This window comes from Bufo gargarizans, chromosome 3 (assembly GCF_014858855.1).
Source record: "Bufo gargarizans isolate SCDJY-AF-19 chromosome 3, ASM1485885v1, whole genome shotgun sequence".
NCBI lineage: Eukaryota > Metazoa > Chordata > Amphibia > Anura > Bufonidae > Bufo > Bufo gargarizans.
The window spans coordinates 66115268-66138429 of NC_058082.1; the positions used below are offsets into that span (position 1 = coordinate 66115268).

Sequence of the window (23162 nt, forward strand, 5' to 3'; positions counted from 1 at the left end):
CTGGCAGTCAGGAATGAGATACTGGGGAAGTGCATTTACCAAGATCAGTTTTTTACATCGGTCTTAGGCCTCATGCACAAGACCATATGTATTTTGTGGTCCGCAAAAAATACGGATGACGTCCATATGCATTCTGTATTTTGCAGAACGGAAAACAGCTGGCCCCTAATAGAACAGTCCTGTCCTTGTCTATAATGCAGACAATAATTGGAAATGTTGTATTTTTTGTGGAACAGAAATACGGAAGCGGAATGCACACGGAGTAACTTCCCTTTTTATGCGGACCCGTTGAAATGAATGGTTCCGCATATGGTCCTCAAAAAGGGATCGAACACAGAAAGAAAATACGTTTGTGTGCATGAGCCCTTAGAACCCCTCCTCCCCGCAGTCGTAAGATTCGGCTAATTTATGCGCTTCTACGCATACGGAGTGGATACTCACAATGACCCTCTTTGAAATATGATGTGAACCAAGTGGGGGTACTCAGAATATTAATACATTATTAAAAAGCCAATGAGTAACATTATATCCCTTTAAAAAAAAATATTCCTTTATTTAAATATTCTTGAAATACACACAGTATAGTACATGACAGTCTCTTTCTAACAAAGCTAGAACCAGCCCTGCACCTCACATGGATCCAGAGATCTCCTCATTTATTGTTCCAATTGCTCTGCTAGATTTATTTCAAGCTCAAAATGGCGTATCTATTCTCAAGGAGCATGTATTTTCTCAGGGGGAAGGGTATTTTCTTAGGGGAAGGGTCTTTTCTTAGGGGAAGGGTCTTTTCTACTGCAGCTGGTATGGAACTGAGCATGTGCGTCCATCTCGGAAACAGCAGGTGGCGCTATACAGATTTCAGTGGCTATACTACATTTTTTATTCAGATCCAGGTACTGGTTTGAAAAATGTAGAATATTTTTGGTGGGACAACCCCTTTAAACTTTTAATGCTAAAAGTAACAGTGGGTTGCTAAATCGTCATGGCAAGGCAGATTGGTGACCCCAGGGGTTGCAGTGTTTTCATAGTGCACATTTTTATGGAATGGACTACTGAGATATACAGGAGATTATACTGCACCCCTGCATCTATTAACTAAAGTGAGGCCCATATCAGGACCTACAGCCCAAGTAGATAACATTCATGACACCAGAGAGCAAGTGCATGCCTAGAACTGTACAAAAAGTACAGAGGTGTAAAATCCCCCTCTCGGTCAGACACTTTTGATGCTGTGGTCACTGCTGAGAAGAAGACAACCCCAATCAGAGATGATGTATCTACTTTGTTATTAATGGCTGCTAGTGCACCATCGATGGGTCACTTTCCCAGTAAAGCAAGTGTGAGGGGACGTTTTGCTGGACCATAAGCTGAACTTTTACATGGGGACCCATGAGCCCTAAGTTACACCCCTGTTGGTGGTCTAGCAAATCCGCTCTCCCATAAATGAATGTAAATTTCTGGATCCTATCACAAATATTCATTTTCCTGATGAAAAACATGTACAGCAGAGCAGATTTCCCAATCAAAACTTGAGACCAGTCTTGGACTTAAAGGGAGTCTGTAGTACTGCACCTAAGGAGCACTATTTTTTATTTTTCTACTGCCCCCCAGTTCCCCCGCTGTCGGCACTCAAAGCTGCACTGAACTACACAGTCCGTACTGGTGTGCTGTTCTAATACAATGGAGAGGACTCCTGTCCTGACAAAGTATTTCAATGCAGCTCTGACAGTGGGGAATGGGGGACAATAGTGAAATAAAAAGATAGTGATCTGGACTCCATATCTGCAGTGCTACTCATGTATTACTGTAGATAATAGTCCAAAATCAGGGTGACAGATTCCCTTTAATAACCGTCACAGTTTGGTGGAAGAGTTACCATAACTTTGTCAGCCACTTGCATTAGGCCTCATGCACACAACCGTTTTTCGGGTCCGCACCCGAGCCGCAGCTTTTGCAGCATGGGTGCGGACCCATTCACTTCAATGGGGCCGCAAAAGATGCGGACAGCACTCTTTGTGCTGTCTGCATCCTTTGCATTGTTCCGTGGCCCCGCAAAAAAATATAGCATGTTCTATTCTTGTCCGTTTTGTGGAGAAGAATAGGCATTTCTTCAATGGGCTGCCCATTCCGTTCTGCAAATTGCAGAAGGCACACGGGCGGCTTCCGTTTTTTGCGGATCCGCGGTTTGTGGACTGCAAAAAAACGGAACTGTCGTGTGCATGCAGTTTTACCCATATTAACTTTCTGACTACTGTTGGTGCCAAGTGAAAACCAAACTTTCTAACTCTCCTGGAATATCAATGATGCTCCAAAACTTCCAGAAGTGTTAGCAGATCTCCTGGGCACTGCAAAAGCCTGCCAAAACACACCACCCATGGTAAGTTTACTGTGCATTGCGCCAAGCTGCTGCGTCATCATACTCAGCCCTGATGTTCTAACACTCATTCTGGAGGCGGCTCTGCGTCTGTATAAAAGAGCGCAGCCGTAAATAAAGAAGTGATTATCCAAAAATGTTATCCACCGGCTTTGCACGTTGCCTCTTCCTAGTTGGCAAGTATGTGAAATATTGTTTTGCTGTGCTCGTGGTTGTCTTCATTGATTTCTCAATGCGGGAAGATGCAATGACTGCTATTCTCAGCCTCGGGGCCCCAGTATGTGTCCGCTATTGATTTTGAAGTCTTCATTTGTTATTTTAGTACATGACTAGAGAGGAGAGTGTGATCTTCAGTGTAGAACTCCTGTTCTATATGCATTTCTATTTCTAATTCTTAAAAGGGTTAAAAGAAAAGCTGATTTATTCCAAAAACTGTACCTTGCCTATCCGTAGATTGTATTTGGTATTGTAGGTCAGCTCCATTAAAGTGAAGGATATGCAATACCACGGACAATCTGTGGACAGATATAGTTCCGTTTTTGTCATCTTGGACATCTCCTGGGCACATTGCGGGTCAATTACAAAACCCTGTTTTTAGACTTTTTAAATGCCTGTTTGACAATATTTTGTCACATGGGTTTTTACTCCGCCCTTGCCACTAGGGAGTGACGGGAACCGAACATGACGCTCTCTGTTTTTATTTTCCTGTGTATTTTATTTATTAAACTAACCTTTTGGTGGTCAGCTCCCCGAAACTTTTTATTTTCTCCTCTTCATCATAGATTGTATTGGGTATTGCAGCTCAGCTCCATGGAAGTGAATGGGGTTGAGTGGCAATGCCACAAACAGCCTATGGACAGATGTGGTGTTGGTGTTGCTTTTGTAAGAAAGCGGACATGATTTTGTGATCTTGTGTTCTGTGTTTGTACTTTTTGTAGATAACCCATGCTGGTAACATGCTTCAGACCATGGCGCTAGTATCACGCAGATAATTAGCTTTTCTTTCCCCACACACATTTCATCATTATCTACAAGTGTTTTGAGAAGCCAGGCTCTGCTTGCTAAGCTGACTCATTTCCATTGAGAAAAACATGATTTATTATCAGCTTTGCTCCTGCTGACATTCTTCATTGTATTTTTGTCGAGTACAGCGTGTGTTCTTAGAGGTAAGCGTTTGTAGATACAGACACGGAGTAGAAAAAAAACCCACCTCTTCATGAGGTATGTCCTTATGTGGTTAAAATGAAAACGGATGGAAGGCGTAGATTCCTATCTCTTCCCTTAGCAACACTTTTGGGTGTTTTCTCAAGCCTTGCACTCCACAATTCTGGCTTCAAAAAGTCGCAAAATAGGGATTTGGGACCGTTCTTCCCTAACTGAGAGCAGGGTCTACATGTTTCCACTAACCATCCTCCATTATGGATGTGGGTGATCATAACCAATCACAAAGGTGTGGAGAGGTGGCCAAACGCGCTTACTTGGCTACAGTTCGAATGAGAGGTCCACGTTATAGCGTGGTCACCTCTATGTATTTGTGATAGGGGTTGAGAAGGGTCTGGGTCCCAGTGGTAAGATGGAAGCCCCATTGTATTTCTTTCCCAGGGGCCTCTACCAACCTTAATTGGGCTCTGACTGAGAGTAATTAACAGTGTATTTTAGGCCTCATGCACGCGACCTTCCATGTGCAGTCCACATTTTTCTCTAGAAATGACTATTGTCCACAGTACGGACACCCTTATGGACATTTACATCTATGGAGAACAGCTGCCTGGTATATATGGAAAATACTGTACCATGCCTTGGACACATAGGCCCTGACTTATCATACTTTTACTCCAGAATTCTGTTGTCAAAAACTCTGAAAAATATGACTTTTGCTACTTTTTGCAAAATGTAAGCGATTGCGAATAATTTTGCGACTTTTTACATCTTTACACCAATCACTCCAGTTTTGTAATGTGGGTGGAGAAATGGGTTTGGTTAGCTATGTTAATGAGTGTCACTCCAGATTTATCATTGAGACCATTTTTAAAAAGTCGCAAAAAAATTCCCAATCTCACTCCAGGAAGAGGGTGGAGTAGGAAAACTGGAGTAGCTTCTCTAGACAGAAGTGTTAGGTTTTCGGATAAAACAAGTTTATCAAGTGACATTTGATGAATGTGGCGTAAAGTTCTCCAACACAGACTCAAGAGTGGCATCTATCAAGACAGGATAGTAGCACATCAGAGTTGCATCTTGCAACAGGGAAAGTTCCCTGGATGGTTTAGCATATGATGGATATTGTGCGCCAGGCGTCTGACTTCCATTAAAGGGGTTCTCCCATAAATAATGTAAAAAATGAAAATCAGACATCATATAGTACAGTAACTCTTCACTATGTCCTGAGGCACACAGTGTACGAACGTAGTACGTGGAGACACGCACTACGACCTGACGTTGTGCTCATCAGGTCACAGTGGAGAGCGTGTCAGACCTGCAGAGTAGCAGGTGCCCGAGCAGGAGCTCAGTGCCTGATCAGGACAGGAAAGAGATTTTTTTTTAAATTATAGATCTGAGCATGGGAGGGGGTCCTGATCTGGGCAATGGGGGTCTGATCTGAGCATGGGGGGTCTTGTTTGAGCATGGATTGGTCAGATCTGAGCATTGGGGTCAGATCTGAGAAGGGGGGAGATCGGAGCATGGGGGGGGGGGGGGGGATGTGAGCATGGGGGGGAGATCTGAGCACTGAGGGTCTGACACTGGGAGTCTGATTTGTGTTGTCTAATCCGAGCATTGGGGGTCTGTTTTGGAGGTCTGATGAGGATTGGGGATCTGATTTAGGAGTCTGATCTGAGGTCTGATGAAAAATATATTTTTTTATCTTATTTTTCTTTGTTAAAACCTAGGTGCATCTTGTAGGGCGGAAAATACGGTGACTCGTGTGTAAATGTATAGCTTGTGGCTCCTGGTAGTCATAAGTTGTTGTTTTTTTGGCTCTTTGTGTATGTAAGGTTGGCCACCTCTGATATAGTACATGACCATCTCTTTCTAACAAAGCTAGAACCAGCCCTGTACCTCACATGGATCCAGAGACCTCCACATTCACTGCTCCAATTTCTCTGCTAGATTTATTCCAAGCTGGCAGCTCAGAGGACGTGTCCTTTATCAGGGGAGTGTGTCCATTTTGCTGCGTCCGAAGGATGGAACTGAGTATGTGCTTCCATGTCAGTGAGCTGGACAAAGAATCTTGAAAAAGAGCAAACAGCAGGTGGCGCTTTACAAGGTTTTTAATTGCATGCAGTTATTCAGATCCAGGTGCTGGTCTGAAAACTGTAGAGTATTTTTTGTGGGACAACCTCTTTAAAGTCCTGAAATCCTGGATTTTAAAATTCCCTGGTTGAAGAGCATATGTTGTAGGTCTGTAGGGTTAATCTTCTCCCTTTCATGAGTTTGCTATATCACAAAAAAAGTCCACAGCTACATTCATTTATAGAATTTCCATAATTCCTCATTGACGACTCGGATTAAATTTACTGTATAATGAAAAGAAGCATGTGAGCACTATGTGCACTACATACAGTACATTATCACACTGTGCTACCCTAAGCCTACCACCCTGACCCTGCAGAGCCCTGTGCTACCCTAAGCCTACATAGCCTCATACTGTGCCAACCTGACCCTGCAGAGCTCTCTGTGCCACACTAAGCCTACATAGCCTCATACTGTGCCAACCTGACCCTGCAGAGCTCTCTGTGCCACACTAAGCCTACATAGCCTCATACTGTGCCAACCTGACCCTGCAGAGCTCTCTGTGCCACACTAAGCCTACATAGCATTAGCATCCAATCTGAGACCACTATTAACTGCCTGAATAAGGTACGTTAAAAACAACTTTATTGTGTTCTTTTATAAAAAAAATTGGTTCTCCACCAAATCTGGTGATCAGGTTAGTAGTGTGAGCTGGTGTATAAAGGATATTTATAAATACTTCCTCTTCAACTCACTCTGGTGTGAGTTGAGGAGGAAGTATTTATAAATATCCTTTATACTCCTCATCGGCTAAAAATACTCCTCAAAAATGGTAAGAGGAGTATTTTTACTCTTCCAGAAAAAATGCAGCGCGACTTCTGGTGCTGGTGCGGTGTCAGAGTTTTATAGTGCCGGCCACTACGGACAACTGAATGGATCCTTAAAGGGGTTGTCCGAGTGATATTTATTGATGACCTATCCCCAGGATAGGTCATCAATATCAGATTGGCTGGGGTCCAACACCCGGGACCCCCGCCGATCAGCTGTTTGAGGAGAAGGCGCACGCTGTGCCAGCGCCGCCTCCTCTTCACTGTTTACCTTCTAGCTGTTGCATCTGCAGCGGTAAGCAGGTGCAATTACACCTAACCGTCCCATTCATTTCTATGGTACAGTTTCTTGGGTGTAATTGCACCTGCTTACCGCTGCAGATGCAACGGCTAAAAGAGGAGGCGGCGCTGGCACAACGCGCGCCTTCTCTTCAAACAGCAGATCGGCGGGGGTCCCGGGTGTCGGACCCCAGCTGATCTGATATTCATGACCTATCCTGAGGATAGGTCATCAATAAATAGAACTCGGACAACCCCTTTAAGGGTCCATTCAGACGTCCGTAGTGGCCGGCACTATAAAACATTGACAACCGCACATGGCCGGCACTATATAGAGGATTCCTATTCTTGTCCGCAGCTGTGGACAAGAATAGGACATGCTCTATTTTTTTGCGGAACCGCGAACTGGAAGTTCAGGGCCGCGGACCGGAAATGTGGATGCGGACAGCACACTGTGTGCTGTCCGCATCTTTTCCTGCCCCATTAAAAATAAATGAGTCCGCACCCATTCCGCATAGTTGTGGAACGGATCCGGACCATTCTTATGGACTTAAGAATGGACCCTTATTATAATGACCTAATATCTTAGTGCCCTCTAGTGTCCTCTTTGGGTAATGTTTGCATTTTTATTTATTGGATTATTAATAAAACTTATATGAATATTTATTATATATGAGGTGTTTGTTTATTTTTATGTAATTGACTACTGTGGAACTTTTGGTGCTGATAGTCTGGTGGTTGTTGGTGTGTTTACCATACACAGTCTGTAGACTGATGTGGTGCTGTTTGTTTTTTTTAAATTTTATCCAACCCCTTTAATTTCCAGTCCAGTCATTACCGTGTGGGGTGGAAGGACTATCTGGGTGCTGGACTGGCTCTGACCTAATCCCTTGTACAGTTTCATTACAGAATGAGGAATGCATTCAGTGGCAATGTCGAGTGTTATTTCATCCGATGTAAAAAGAAATCTGTAAACTGGTTCACAGGAGATGTTTAACTCAAAATCAATGTACATGCTAGAGGCAGCTGATGCTCCTTGTCTGTGGCATCCGATAGAACAAAAAATATACACATGCTATAGTGCATGCCCTTGAGAAAGCAGGATTCTTCAGAAGATGTGGACAAACAAACTAGTAAAAAACATAAAGCCTAAAATGTTTAAAACTTCAAGTTCAACATTTAAAAAACTTATAAGGTCAACCCCTGTGCATATGCTCTTTTGGGACAAAAGTACATGGCTGTTAGGTTGCCCTTCTGTGAGGCAGAACGGAGAGGTCTGGTGTAATAGTGGCTCCCGATCTGGTGGACCTAGTACATCCATACATGTTATAGGTGGCCATTCATTTGAGCTTCTACAAGGTATTGGTGTGGCCAAATGCCGCTTCACCAGCTGATACCCACTGATAAATAGGGTTGGAGAACTTGGACCTATAGTGATCAGTTCATCGCCAGGTTGTCCTTCTGAGACAACCTCTTTAAAATATTAATTCTTTGTATATGTTTCAGTTCATTAACATTGCTTAGCCTCTTTTCTCATCTCGTTTTTGGCTATGTAGATAAGTATTGTATATGTTTTAGGCAGGTGTGCAAAACATGCTGCAAAATGAGAACGCTTTCAAGAGTACTAATAATTAGTGTTGAGCGAACTTGTGTTTTAAGTTCGGCGTCTAAAGTTCAGGTTATCGAAGAATCGCGTTATGGATTCCGCTACCACGGACCATAACAGAATTTAGAATCCATAACGCGATTCTTCGATAACCTGAACTTTAGACACCGAACTTAAAACACAAGTTCGCTCAACACTACTAATAATTGCTTAGATATACAGTCAGATACTTATCTACCATGCAGTACCATCATGGAGGGGCCTGATTGGCTCCAAATGTATTCTGCAGCAGGACAATGATCCCAAGCATACACACGATGTCATAAGAATTATCTTCAGGGTAAAGAAGAACAAGGAGTCCTGAAAGTGATGATATGGCCCCACAGAGCCCTGACCTCGACATCTGTCTGAGATTACAGGATTTGAGCAAACCTACATTAACAAAAGATCTGTGGTTAGTTCTCCAAGATGTTTGGAACAACCTCCCTGCAGGGTAGTTCTCATTCGTTACTTCAGGGTATACCTCAGTTCCATACGCATATGCAGGACAGGCATGGATTAGCATACTTTTTAGGCCCCATTCACATGACCATATTTTTAGTCAGCATTCTTACGGATTGGATGCGGACCCATTCATTTGAATGGGTCCATAAAAAATGCGGCCAGCACACCGCATCCGTATGTCCGTTCTGCAGTCCCGCAAAAAAGATAGAACATGTTCTATTCTTGTCTGTTTTAGCGGACAACAATAGGCATGGTTACAGTGGGTCCGCAAAAAAAAAAAAATGGATGCAATACGGAAATTATTCATATTTTTTGCGAATACATACAGTTGTGTGAATGCATCCTTATTCAGTATATAGAAAAAAGTGTGTGTGTGTATATATATATATATATATATATATATATATATATATATATATATATATATTGCTCGGTAAAGCAAGATATTCCAAGCCTTTATATGTTATAACTTGGATGATTATGGCTTACAGCTTATGAAAACCCAAAGACACAATCTCAGGTCCCCTTTGCTCAGGGAGTATGGATTAATATACTCCTGATGCATGAGTCCAGCGTAACCTGCTCTATCTTACAAGCTCTCCATTTGGAGACCCCACCCTTTTAGCGCATTTTATAACTCGTGTTCTTGTTCCTTATATTCTAGTTCAGCCGATTACCATTTAGCACAGCATTTACTGCACTGGTCTGCATGCAATGCAAGAGGCGTCCTCTTTATGCTTAAAAAGGCACATTTTAGGAACTTCCCTGCATTGGTTCTGTCCCATCTATAAAGTGCATTCTACTGAGTACAAGCTCTTGGAATCAGTCATGTACCTCTGACTGCTAGTAAACATGGTAAATCTTTTAGCAGTAGCGTGCTGCTTATAATAATTTAGTTTAATAAAAACACAGAAAAAGCACAAGGCTGGTATTTTTTGGATTTTAGTTTACAAATCAAAAAATGTAGTGTAGCAGCTTAATGGGGTTGTCCATTTTTATTTTTAATCATCGGTACCTGTTGAGAAATCCATGCTCACTGCTCCCTTCCTGTCGCTCTGTTCCAGCTCCATGGCTCTTGGGCTGTCTTCACTGCACTTCCTGTCCCCACATGTAAACTTCCTGCACAGATCAGATCTAATGCGCTACTGCAGCCAATCACAGGCCTCAGCAGTGTATCCACAAGCCTCATTGAAACCACAGAGAGGTGGGGTTTGCTTTAATTTGTATAAAATAAGTCATTTATATGCAGTTTTAAGAGTTTCAGTTGGAAAGGGTGAGGCTAAAATGTGAATTTTAAATTTTGTGAGCTTTGATATAGATTGAAAAAACTGAACCAGAAATCCCCCTGGATTAGTGGTACAGTAGAGTGAGCTTCTTTCCCAACTGCCCCGTCCTCTTAACTAATTACATATGGTAGATTAAACGGTTCTCCAAGCTACAGATATCTATAGCCTGTGTTTAGGATAGGTCATAAATATAAGATTGGTGGGGGTCCGACTCACAGCACCCCTGCCGACCAGCTGTTTGAAGGGGCTGTGGCGCTTATGTGAACACTGCATCCTCTTTACCCGCACGCCGCCTCCCTTGTAGCATCATTGCAGTGTAATTGCAGGTGTTCATGACATTGAAGAGAATGGGAGAGGAAGATATAATTACATTGCACCACTGCTACCAGGAATGCAGCATGCAGGTAGACACTGGAGAGGACACAGTGCTCACGCAAGTGCGGGGGCCGCGAGTCAGACCTTCGCCAATCTTATATTGATGACCTATCCCGAAGATGGGGCGTCAATATCTATACCCTAGACAACTGCTTTCATGAGTTTACAGGACTTAAAGATCTGCTGCTAACGTCCTGGTGCCAAATAACACAGGACACCTTCAGAGGTCTCGTGGAGTCCATGCCATGACGGGTCAAAGCTGTGTTGGTGAAACGAGGGGGACCTACACAATATTAGGCAGGATTTGTATAGTTATCCTAGATCTATGCCGTTTTCACAGTGAAGCTGCCTGGTCCAGATCTCATTACAGAGAAGTGTAATTGGAAATGATGTGCTCGAAAGGATGTTCCAATTGATTTCCCTGTTCCCTTTGTGTTTCAGTGAGTTAAAGGTCAAGTTAGAGAGTGGAAAAAGCCAAGAAATTAGTAGAAGATATCCATAAGCTTTTTCTCGCCTAATTACTTTTTCACCTGCTGCAATGAATCTACATTACTTAGGTATAATGTAAGATAGGATCAAAAGTATCAAAAGCATGAAACTTACTGTGAGTAGCAGAAAGTGAGATTGTTTTTAAAAATTGTAGGCTATGTCTAATGGGAACTTCATTGGGTCATGGAAAAGGAGAACTGCACAGTGTTTAAAAAAATGGCATTTTTGGAAATCAGAAATGGTATTTCTGTATATTCACAATAAATTGATATAGTTGTGTTGGCTTTCTACATATAAATGCGTTTGGTAGGAGGGGTAACAGTGTACGTATCCACTATCCAGTAGCCGATGTGTAGCTTATAGCCTGAATACCCAAGTATGCAAGTAAACTTGGAATTGGTATTGGCTATCATTTCTATGGGCAAATCAGTTGACTTCTTTCAGATGTATTTGGTACTCTCATATTTTCTCATATGCTTAACAACTCCCCAAAAAATTATTAAATATTTTTAGCTCCCTACTCTGTCCCTTGTCACCCATTCCCACGTCTCTCATCTAAGGGGAGGATTTTGTCTTATACTTCAAAAAACAAGATTAACAACATCAGAGAAAACTTCGTCCTGCAGTACGCGCAACTTCTCTACCTAACTCTCTGTTCTGTTCCCCTGCTTCTCCTCCATTCGGGTACATCCAGAGGGAGGGCTGGTGGGTGTTGAAGATGCCCCATGATGCGATGAAAATCTTGCTGACATGTGAGTCACAGCTGTTTGGTATTGGATCTTCAAAAAATGTATCGCTTATTGCTCATTAGTCAAGCAGTTCTGCAAAACTAAATGGTCATTAATGATAGGCAAGCTACTACTAATCAGTTTTTTGCCTGGTTAATCCACATCTTCCCTCACTTCTCCTCCAACCTTCCTCTCTTCCAATTCTTACATTGGCTACTCATTTCCAAGCAAATTCAGTTCAAAATATTAATGACCTACAGTACAAGACTGTTGACAGCCTCTCCCTACATCTTTGACCTACTCTTGCTGCCTCTCCACATGTAATCTTCAATACTCTCAAGACCTCCTTCTTTGCTTTCCTCTTCTCTGCTCCTCACAAAGTGTTTCTCGTGTTTTCCCCATATTCTGGAATTGACTACCTCAACTCAGCAGACTATTCTCCGTCCATCAACTTTCAACAGCAACCTGAAAAAACACCCATAAGCAGGGCAGCAGTCCATGCCATCAAGCTGAAGACATGCTGGGTGATAAAACAGGACCCAAAAAACTGAAGTAAATCTACTAAAGAATGAAGGAAGATGTGTGTTTTTGAATTGCCTAGTCAGTGTCCTGACTTTAAATGAGTTGTCTTCCATCTTGTGAAGTAGCATTGATTGCATTCCTTATACCACCACATTCAACTTACCCAATACATGTAATTATTAATTTCTCCTCCCTTTCTCTGTATTTTTTTTTCTGTGATCTGTGTTTACACATAGTAGTCATTAATTTTGACCACTGCAGCGATAGTGCAATGGTGGCCATGCTTGCACATTGTCTTCTTCTTTTACCTTGTCGGCTGGCCGGCCGGGTACTTTGAAGTGCGCATATTTGCGCATGTGCTCTTTCCTGTTCCAACCCCTCAATGCAGCTCCATTTAAACTAATTAAACAGCCCCAGGCATGAGCAGTAGCTTTCTGCAACCACTCTTACCATGGCCAGGGCTCAGGATCCTGTAATACTCCCTCACTGACGAAGCGGCTATTGGACAATGCTAGCAGCTGCGTTGGGAGAGTGCTCGTACAAGCAAGCGGCGCGATGATATCACCAGAGCGGGACTTTCCTGTACTGTCAATCAAGCCTGATGCTACCGCCCCAGGAAGATACAGGACGAGGAGACCTATGGCGGTGGAAGGTTAACGAAGAGCTGTCACAGTCCCTCCAATGACAGAGGTGAGAAGATCTGAGAGACTGGCGGCACATGACGGTATCTGACAGTCTCTCTGTTTTCTCCTTGCAGTGTTGTTGTTTGGTAATGACCACACCTCTTGTCAGATGCAGCTTGTGGTCATTACTGAGGCTCTATTCAGTTCTGACTCACACTGCTTACCATGCGGTTGATATTTCCTGCTGGAGTTGGTTGAGCTGGTGTGTTGTTCCTTTGGATCTCCTGCCCTCCATCCTTCAAGCTAAGTGCATTTTGTTGTTAGCTTGTGTTTGTTGTTTTCTAGGCCTCAGGGAGACGCTGGTTCCTTTATCTGGGAAGGAACTGGTAGTTTCATTCCCTGCCACCACTCCTAGAGATTTTCAGGGACTCCAGGGCTAAGGTTACGGTGTATGAGTATTTTCCCCGGCACTCCAGGAGGATGAAGTCTCTGCCACCTAGGACAGGAAACAATGTAGAAGCACAAGTTTAAAAGGCCCCCTCCCCTTACCTTCAGTTTTTGTTGTTTCCTGTCCTCGGGATCGCGTGGAAGCCGCTCCTGCCGTGCAGGGGTTAATTGGATATCGCACGGCCTGTTACTATTGCCCTGTTTCGGGAGGGCCTTGCAGAGGACGGGTGAAGTGAGGAGCTTCCTCTAGCCCGTACCTTGGCATAAGCCCTTCTATGAAGGCAGCCCCGGGTTTCTGTTCCCCCGCTTCTGGCATTGTGGGGAACAAGGGATCGCGCACCAGTGTGGAGTGAAAACAGGCCGGAAGTTCTCTAGGGCCAAGAATTCCTTTGTCCATGCTTCTGCATGTCACTTCTGGCGCTCGGATGACGTCAGAGGGCTTGCTTATATCAGGGATGCCGGGAGCTACTAGCGTTGTTGCAGCATGTCAGCTGCTGTGGACGCTCCTGTGATGTCCCGCAAGACTGTGGATCCTCCTATGGCCCAGGGCCCGGTAAGCCTCCTCCCAAATATGTTATGTTATTTGGATGGTAGAGTGAAGGTGGGGGGCACAAATGTTAGCAATTCCCCACTGGTGTGGTGCCGGTGGACTGCATGGTCGTTCTCAATCAGAAGCCCTAAACTATCTATATTACCTTGTAGGTCAGGGAAACCAGAACCACAAAGGCCTCTGATGTATCTCTAGGACGGAAGAAGTGTGCGATATGCAGGAAGTCCCTTCCGTCCAAAACTAAAAAAAGCGTTATGTCCCAGATGTACGGACAAAGTAGTGACTGAGGAGTCACCTTCTTTCCTTGATTCTATAAGAAGTATGATAAAGGATGAGGTTAAGACTGCAATTGACACAAGATTATCACCAAGTTCTCCACGACCCTCTACCTCGCAGAGATAGCAAAGGTCGGATCTTCAGGAGGAACTCGGCTCTGATGAGGGAGAGATTCTATCAAATGACGGGTCAGAATCCTCTGATGATGACTTAGTCCTCTTTCACACGAGCGTGTCCGGATGTGTCCCGGTGCATTGCGGCAAACCCGCGCGAGTAGGTACGCAATTGCAGTCAGTTTTGACTGCGATTGAGTTCCGTTGTTCAGTTTTTATCGTGCGGGTGCAATGTGTTTTGCAAGCGCGTGATAAAAAACTGAATGTGGTACCCAGACCCGAACTTCTTCACAGAAGTTCAGGTTTGGGTTCAAGGTTGTGTAGATTTTATTATTTCCCCTTATAACATGGTTATAAGGGAAAATAATAGCATTCTGACTACAGAATGCATAGTACAATAGGGCTGTAGGGGTTAAAAATAATAATAATAATAATTTAACTCACCTTAATCCACTTGTTTGCGCAGCCGGCATCTCTTCTGTCTTCATCTGTGAGGAAAAGGACCTTTGATGATGTCACTACGCTCATCACATGGTCATTCACATGATCCATCACCAATGTTGATGGATCATATGATGAGCGTAGTGACGTCATCAAAGGTCCTTCTCCTCACAGATGAAGACAGAAGAGATGCTGGCTGCGTAAACAAGTGGATTAAGGTGAGTTAAATCATTATTATATATTTTTTTAACCCCTCCAGCACTATTTTACTAAGCATTCTGTATTCAGAATGCTATTATTTTCCCTTATAACCATGTTATAAGGGAAAATAATAATGATCGGGTCCCCATCCCGATCGTCTCCTAGCAACCATGCGTGAAAATCGCACCGCATCCGCACTTGCTTGCGGATGCTTGCTATTTTCACGCAACCCCATTCATTTCTATGGGCTCTGCGTTACGTGAAAAACGCACTAAGAGGAGCATGCTGCGATTTTCAAGCAACGCACAAGTGATGCGTGAAAATCACAACTCATGTGCACAGCCCCATAGAAAAGTATGGGTCCGGATTCAGTGCGGGTGCAATGTGTTCACCTCACGCATTGCACCCGTGCGGAAATCTCGCCCGTGTGAAAGGGGCCTTAGGGAGACCCTTCTGTACCCCAGAGGATACAGAAAGACTATTAAAGACCATACGAGCCACCATGAATATTGAAGAAATTAAGGAACCTCTGTCCACTCAGGACAGAATGTTCGAGGCACTAGGGTTCAATCAGATTGTCAGTGCCAAGGTGTTCTCTAAGTTGGATTTGAGGGGGGCATATAATCTGGTAAGGAGGGGGACAAATGGAAGACGGCCTTTAATACCCCTGAAGGTCATTTTGAGAATTTGGTCATGCCTTTTGGGTTGACCAATGCTCCTGCTATTTTTCAACATTTGATCAATGACATCTTTCATCATCTGGTGGGCAGGTTGGTGGTGGTGTATCTGGATGATATTTTTATTTATACCCCCCGACATGGAGAAGCATCATGATCACGTGAGACATGTCCTACAGATCCTAAGGGAGAATAAATTGTATGCTAAGATGGAGAAGTGTGTATTTGCAGTTCTGGAAGTGCAATTCCTGGGTTACCTACTCTCATCTTCGGGTTCTCCTATGGATCCGGAAAAAGTCTGTGCTGTGTTGGACTGGGATCGACCCGAAAATCTCAAAGCGCTCATGCGTTTTTTTTTGTTTTTTTTTGGGTTCACCAACTACTACCGTAAATTTATCTTGAATTGATCGACTGTTGTGAAACCATTAACAGATATGACTAAGAGAGGTGCAGATTTCTCAGTCTGGTCTGATGAGGCATTACATGCCTGTTCAATGTTGAAGAAGTGTTTTTCTTCTGTTGCTATACTGGTGCAACCTGATGTGTCCCAGCCATTCATTGTGGAAGTTGACTCATTCAAGGTAGGGGTTAGAGCAGTCTTGTCGCAGGGTCCTTCTCCTAGCAAATGGCGCCCATGTGCTTTTTTCTCTAAAAAAAACCTCTCTAAGCTGAAAGAAATTATGATGTAGGTAATAAAGAGTTGCTGGCCATTAAGCTGGCTTTTGAAGAATGGCGTCATTGGTTGGAAGAAGCGATTCATCCCATTGCGGTAATTACTGATCACAAAAATCTGGCTTATCTGAAGTCGGCTAAGCGTCTGAACCCAAGGCAGGCCAGATGGTCGTTTTTTACCAGATTTAATTTAGTTGTCACCTATCGCCCTGGGATTAAGAACATCAAAGCGGATGCTTTGTCCTGTAGCTGTCCCGGAAGATCCTGGCCCGATATTAGCTGATGGGGTGGTTGTATCTGCCCTTTATCCTGAACTTGAAGCAGAGGTGTTGGAGGCCCAGGGAGATGCACCTGATTCTTGTCCTCCAGGGAACTATGGCACAAGGTGTTTAAAGTACATCACAGTACTGTTCTTAAGGGACACCCTGGGAGCAGATCCACGGTTGATCTCATTTCCCAGAGATTCTGGGGGCCAGGATTGCATAAATGTATTGAAGGCTAGGTGTCAGCTTTTGAGACTTGTGTGCGTGCCAAGGTGACACATACTCTGCCTTCAGGATCTCTACTTCCCTTGTCTATACCGTCCTGACCGTGGACTCATTTGTCAATGGACTTTATCACAGATTTGTCTAATTTCTCAGGGAAAACTGTGATTTTGGTGGTTGTTGATTGCTTCAGCAAGATGTTGCACTTTATAGCATTATTAGGTCTACCTAATGCTAAAACTCTCGAACAAGTGTTTGTTGATAACATCGTGAAACTACACGGTATCCCCTCTGATGTGGTGTCTGATAGGGGGACTCAGTTTGTTCCAGATTCTTGAAGGTATTTTAAAAATTCATAATGTTTTTCACAAATCATTACTGAAAAGATATGTCAAACCTGCTGAACCGTCCTCCTTAGCTCCTGCTCCTGTCTTGGTGGACAGTAATCTTGAATTTCAGATTGCCAGGATAGTGAACTCACGAATTTTCAGTTGATCTCTTCAGTAACTCGTGCACTGGAAAGGTTACGGTCCTCAGGAAAGAATGTGGGTTCCTGCGATTTTAATGCCTGTCGCCTTGTGAAGGCCTTTCACAGGGCGCATCCTGAATTCGGCCCTGGGTTTCCGTAGGTCACCCGTGGGGGGGGGGGGGGGGGGGGTACTGTCATGGTCCCTCCCATGACAGAAGTGAGAAGATCTGAGAGACTGGTAGCACATGAGGGTATCTGACAGTCTCTCTGTTTTCTCTTTGAAGTGTTGTTGTTCAGTAATAACTACACCTCTTGTCAGATGCAGCTTGTGGTCATTACTGAGGCTCTATTCAGTTCTGACACACTGCTTACCATGTGGTTGATATTTTCTGCTGGAGTTGGTTGAGCTGGTGTGTTGTTCCTTTGGATCTCCTGCTCCTCCATTCTTCTTTAAGCTAAGTGCATTTTGTTTAGCATTTTGTTGTTGGCTTGTTTTTGTTGTTTTCTAGGGCTCAGGGAGTTGCTGGTTCCTTCATCTGGGAAGGAACCGGTAGTCTCATTCCCTGCCACCACTCCTAGGGCTTTGCAGGGTCTTCAGGGCTAAGGTTCTGGTGTATGAGTATTTCCACCTTCGGGGTCTACTCATATTGACAGGAGTCGGGGAGAGGTCTAGGGATTCCTAGGAGGTCACCATCCCTTTCCCTTAGCTTTGAGGCCTAGACTCTGGTCTATTTCCTTCTGTGTGTTATCTGGTGTTTTCCCCTCCCCATTACCTGTGACAAGAGCGCAGATGGGATAACCCCTTTAAGCCCATAGACATGTTGTACACACAAGGCATCTATAAACACATTGATGCCTTGTTGAACTGAAACACATCTGCAAGGAGGAATGGTCTAAAGTTCCTCCTCAGCATTGTGTGAATTGTATTTTCAGCTACAGGAAGTATTTGGTGTAGGTGATTGCTGCTAAAGGTTATTTACAGATTATTAAATCCAAGGTTTAATTTAATTTTTCTTCCTGCAGTGTAGATATTTGAGCAATGTGCTCATTAAAAGACATGAAAAATTCAATTGTTTTTGGGTTTTAGTTTAGTTAGATTGTATCCATTGTGACTTGTGTAAGAATCACACCACATTTCATTAGTAATCCTTGTAGGTAATTCTTGAGGCTTTACTGATTTGTTCATGCAGTTGTACAGATCAGTGGCTTGTGTATTCCAAAGTCTGTTCCATAAATGTCACCAAGAGGCTGGCAGCGTTTCCAGCCCCCATATTCCGTAGACAACTTGTACTTCTATTCTGATGCTATATTGTGTGCTATTTCTCAATATAAAAATAGCTGCAGAACAGTAAGTGAACACAGGGCTTTTTGTTCTCCTGCCAATAATTGTAGAAATTCTGCTGCCAATAATTAAATTTTGGAGTTTTGAAAGCTTTATTCTCATTAGTGTGGATTTTAGCTTTGAATGTATTATCTGGTCTGCAGAATCTGAAAGATTAACAATTAATATAACAATAATGAGACTTCATGCTCTACTAAACAAGGTTATTACGTAACTCCCTTCATCTAGGAATGGCTAGAGTAGGTTAAACATATTGGTTGTGGATTTGATGGCCTTTAGTGGGTGCACAGTGCTCTGTTTTTGTATTAAGCTACATAACATGCTGGATAGGAGACTCTATTGCAAATACAAAAATTAGGCCCTTTTTTAGGTTCTACTTGATACCACAACACTCATAACTCTGAAAAGGTTTCTTGGTACCCTCCAACCTATTTTCATGACCTAGCATGCAGCATCTGTGGACCCCTCATCACTGTTTATTTTTCAAGAGGAGGTGTAAGCAATATGAAGGGGCACACTCAGAAGGGAAACACAAGATAGTAACGAATAATGGACTTTATTAGTCTAAAAGCAAACCCCTAAAAAATATATAAAAACATACATGTAGACACACATATACCTATGCAAATGATGTGAAACTACAATAGGGAGGAATTCTCATGGGTGTATTAAAGTCCCAAAATTCTGTGTATACAACAGCGTGCCAGCAATGTCCTATAAATATACGTGGATAAACATGGATACTGCACGTATACCGAAACCACAGTGCACAATGTTTATGCTGCGCTGGATTCCATAGCGTGTAAAAGACACAACTGGTACCAAGTGTCAGCTAAATCCAAAGTGTTCACTCCACAGTGCAATTGATGATATATAACTTATGCTTGCTCCATAGATTCTGTAATGTCTTACCCCTCTTCACTGCTTTCCGCAGCGCTGTATCCAGGCGGCCGTGCACTCACAGCGTGCTACGTAATGTACTGGCCGTACGTGGCGTCCCACGTAACCTGGTTGTCTGGGGGACCGAGTAGACGCTTTAATGACGTCACTGTTTGGCGACTGCTCTTCCAGCTTTTGGATTACTCTTCCAGCTTTTGGATTCAAGCAGGTTTTCTTACTTTATTTCTTTTTTCTTTGTAAGAAAACCTGCTTGAATCCAAAAGCTGGAAGAGTAATCCAAAAGCTGGAAGAGCAGTCGCCAAACAGTGACGTCATTAAAGCGTCTACTCTGTCCCCCGGACAACCAGGTTACGTGGGACGCCATGTACGGCCAGCTCATTACGTAGCACGCTGTGAGTGCACGGCCGCCTGGATACAGCGCTGCGGAAAGCAGTGAAGAGGGGTAAGACCGCGCTCGTTTGCGAGCATTACAGAATCTATGGAGCAAGCATAAGTTATATATAATCAATTGCACTGTGGAGTGAACACTTTGGATTTAGCTGACACTTGGTACCAGTTGTGTCTTTTACACGCTACGGAATCCAGCGCAGCATAAACATTGTGCACTGTGGTTTCGGTATACGAGCAGTATCCACGTTTATACACTTATATTTATAGGACATTGCTGGCACGCTGTTGTATACACAGAATTTTGGGACTTTAATACACTACCCATGAGAATTCCTCCCTATTGTAGTTTCACATCATTTGCATAGGTATATGTGTGTCTACATGTATGTATTTATATATTTTGTAGGGGTTTGCTTTTAGACTAATAAAGTCCATTATTCGTTACTATCTTGTGTTTCCCTTCTGAGTGTGCCCCTTCATATTGCTTACACCTCCTCTTGTTTTCTGAGGTCCTGAGGGTGAGCACCTTATCCATACGGTGACGGGGTGAGCTGCTGTATTCTTACAAGACTGTTCTTTTTTCATCACCCGTTATACTGTCCATGAGACCAGCCTGGAATGGACTCCCTATCTCCATGGTGATGTATAACAGTCTTGTGTTTTGACTGTATGCAACTGTGGATTAAGTAGATTATAGGTCCTGGACTGTTAGCCTAACTTGGCCTCCAAGTCTGCTTCAACCACCTACCTTCCATGCTGTCACACTGACAGTCTCAGACTGTGAAGATCAAAAAATTCTGCATAACCTAGAAAAACACTTCAGTTAAAGCCTAAATGTTGCAAATTTTTTAAAGTTTTTAATGATGGAATAAAATTAATGTTTTGGAGGATTTTCTGGTGTCTTTTGATATCTACAAGGATCTTCTAGTATTAGCGTTGCATTGACTTGGCGTACGGGCCATTGCTTTCCTTCAAGCAGGACTTGTGCTGAGTCCATTTTCCCATTTCTATAATATACTGTATACGGGCTCATTTTGACAATGTGAAAGGTATTGCCTAGTTCTGGGCAACACAGAAACTTTCTGTATATGGTATGTTTTGTGGTGTAAAAGTTTTTAGGAACAGTTGGGTCAGGAGAGGCACCAGCTTCACTATAAATACAGGGACTGAAAATGATCTTTTTATTCTTTTTTTTTCCCATCCAACCTAGACTGCCATGATGACTTTTCTAAGTCTTTTTCCCCATTACTTCTGCAGCCATTACCATCCTCTGTCGCTACGCAAATTAATTTAGACGACCACCAGACTCCTGAATTAATTCTGACCACAGATGGACCCCAAAATAAGTTCAGACCACAGATCAGATCTCTTAAATGAATTCCCCCCAGAATAAATACATGCTCCAGACCAACCACCCTAAAATCTTAGTCCCCAGTTTAGACCCCCCCCCCCCATAATAAATAAAAATACAGATCCCAAACAAGACCCCTAAATACAGGCCCAGACTTGCTAAATAAATTTAGATTCAAGACCATCCCCCTTAATTACAGATCCTCTAACCTTATACACATACCATACACTTACATACAGCTACTCACACCCTTACTCATTGGATCATTGCCGCTTTGGCCTCTGACTTCCAGACCTGCACACATTACATAATGTGAACGTCTCAGTGTAGGTCATTCCTTCAGGGACCACAGAATATCACAGCTTTATTGCAGTTTTTGTAAAATTTGGAACATAACTTAAATTTGCAGCAAATCTTTGCATATTTTGGGCAACCATTGGCCCTCCAGGAGCCACAGACCCTAGGTGGCCATCCAGACTCGCCATAAACTTGCATTGCATCTATGGTACTGTATGCACAGACTATTCATGCTTAAATACGTACCACAGAGACTTTCCAAACCCTAGTCAAACCTGGGCCTCAATACATGTACTTCTTTTCATAACTCCTTTTCATGTATTCTACATGTCTGATTTGTATGGAGCAATGTGAGACTTTTGATGTTGGGGGCATGCAAGGGAATGCCCCTTGACTTATTTTGGGAAAAAGTTCCTTAAAGGGGTTGTATCATCTCAGACAATGGGGGAATATTGCTAGGATATGCCCCCATTGTCTGATAGGTTCTGGTCCCACCTCTGGGACCTGCACCTATCTCATAAACGGAGCCTTGAAAGTCACAGAAGGTGCGGCGCACATGCAGTGCTAGGATATGCCCCCATTGTCTGAGATGATACAACCCCTTTAAGTTGTGCCAGTTACACAATTATCCAGAAGAACTACACAAGGTGGTGAATCTAAAATGATTTCCACAAGGGTCAGTTTTGGCTGAGAGGAAGCAGGTCTAGGGGCTAATTTGTGGTTTTTACAATCCTGTAAGACATAAAGGCGGGTGAAGACTATAATAGTAAGAGCTGTGAGGGATAAACTTACAAGCTCATTCTGACTCACTCTGTGTACTACTATATTTTATTATGTCTTTATAGCTTGAAGCTTCCTATTTACTGCTTAATATACGGTAAATTCTTATTATCTCAGTGTGTTTCCATTTTATGGAGCTATAATCATGTCTGAGTACTTTTGGTTTTAATAGTATCACACAAAAGGTGGCTATTCCGGCTTTGCCAAGAGGCGATTATATCAATTTCTGTATGACATTCATAGTCATGAAAGAACTTAAAAATTCGAATTTTTATTTTATTTTTTATTTTAATATTTTTAAATAAATATCTACCATCTATATATAATGGCTGAAAAAAACACTGCCCGTCCCAAAAAAAAGTCGCCACCAAAAATATTTTGTTGGACTGCTTTTAGCTTTGATTACGGCACGCATTCGCTGTGGCATTGTTGCGATAAGCTTCTGCAATGTCACAAGATTTATTTCCATCCAGTGTTGCATTAATTTTTCACCAAGATCTTGCATTGAGAGTCTGACTGCTGCGCAAAGCCTTCTCCAGCACATCCCAAAGATTCTCAATGGGGTTATGGTCTGGACTCTGTGGTGGCCAATCCATGGGTGAAAATGATGTCTCATGCTCCCTGAACCACTCTTTTACAATTTGAGCCCGATGAATCCTGGCATTGTCATCTTGGAATATGTCTGTGCCATCAGGGAAGAAAAACTCCATTGATGGAATAACCTGGTCATTTAGTATGTTCAGGTAGTCAGCTGGCCTCATTCTTGGAGCACTTACTGTTGCTGAACCTAGACCTGACCAACTGCAGCAACCCCAGGTCATAGCACCGCCCCCACAGGCTTGTACAGTAGGCACTAGGCATGACGGGTGCATCACTTCATCTGCCTCTCTTCTTACCCTGATGCACCCATCACTCTGGAACAGGGTAAAT

At 43.1% G+C, this 23162-nt stretch overlaps 1 protein-coding gene across 1 annotated transcript in view; it reads left to right on the forward strand.

Annotated features, from left to right (window-relative positions):
* LOC122931114 (electroneutral sodium bicarbonate exchanger 1) overlaps window positions 1–23162 on the forward strand; it is a 287005-nt gene that overhangs the window by 107962 nt on the left and 155881 nt on the right. The window lies entirely within an intron of this gene.